Genomic DNA, 691 nt, shown 5'->3' on the forward strand with positions numbered 1-691 from the left:
GACTTGGCCACCTGCCTGACCTGGACCAAACTGCTCAACCAGGCAACTGAGCGAACCTACTTAGTCGCTTCACCTAGCACCAGACTAGGCCTGCCACGGTCAGAAATGTGCTTGACATGGTCAGACACGAGCTTGGCACAAGACCAAGTTGCCGAACAAGCAGCTCAACGGTCCAACCAAGCTGCTCAGCGGAGAACCAGACTCCTGGCTAGATCAGCAAGCGCTAAGCCACGTCCCATTCAACAAGGTCAGAAGTTGCTGAACAAGCAGCTCAGCGGTGAAGCAGGTGCGCTGGGCGGTGCTTACCAGACTTGACTTAACCATCAAGCAAACCATGAAGTCATCCATGACCTCACCTCAACTAACCCACCATAGGTTTTTCAGAAGTAGCTGACAATAGCTGGTCTCATAGCCCACAACTAGCTTTGGTGAGTCATGCACAATGAGGTGACTAAGCTACTTGGTCAAGGGACCAAACCCATGCTGAAGGGTTTGGTCAACTGCTGAGCGGTCCAGCTCAGCAGCTCAGCGGTCAGGATGTGAAGCCTATAAATAGAGGCCATTTCCTTCGAGCAAAACAGATTGTCATTGAGCATTTCTTCACTAAATTCTCTCAAAAAACACTTGAAGGCATAATTCTCTCATTTAGGAATTCTTTCTTAGTTTAGAGTTTTCATTTTCAAGTATGTTT

Source organism: Lupinus angustifolius, chromosome LG09 (genome assembly GCF_001865875.1).
Source record: "Lupinus angustifolius cultivar Tanjil chromosome LG09, LupAngTanjil_v1.0, whole genome shotgun sequence".
NCBI classification, from domain to species: domain Eukaryota; kingdom Viridiplantae; phylum Streptophyta; class Magnoliopsida; order Fabales; family Fabaceae; genus Lupinus; species Lupinus angustifolius.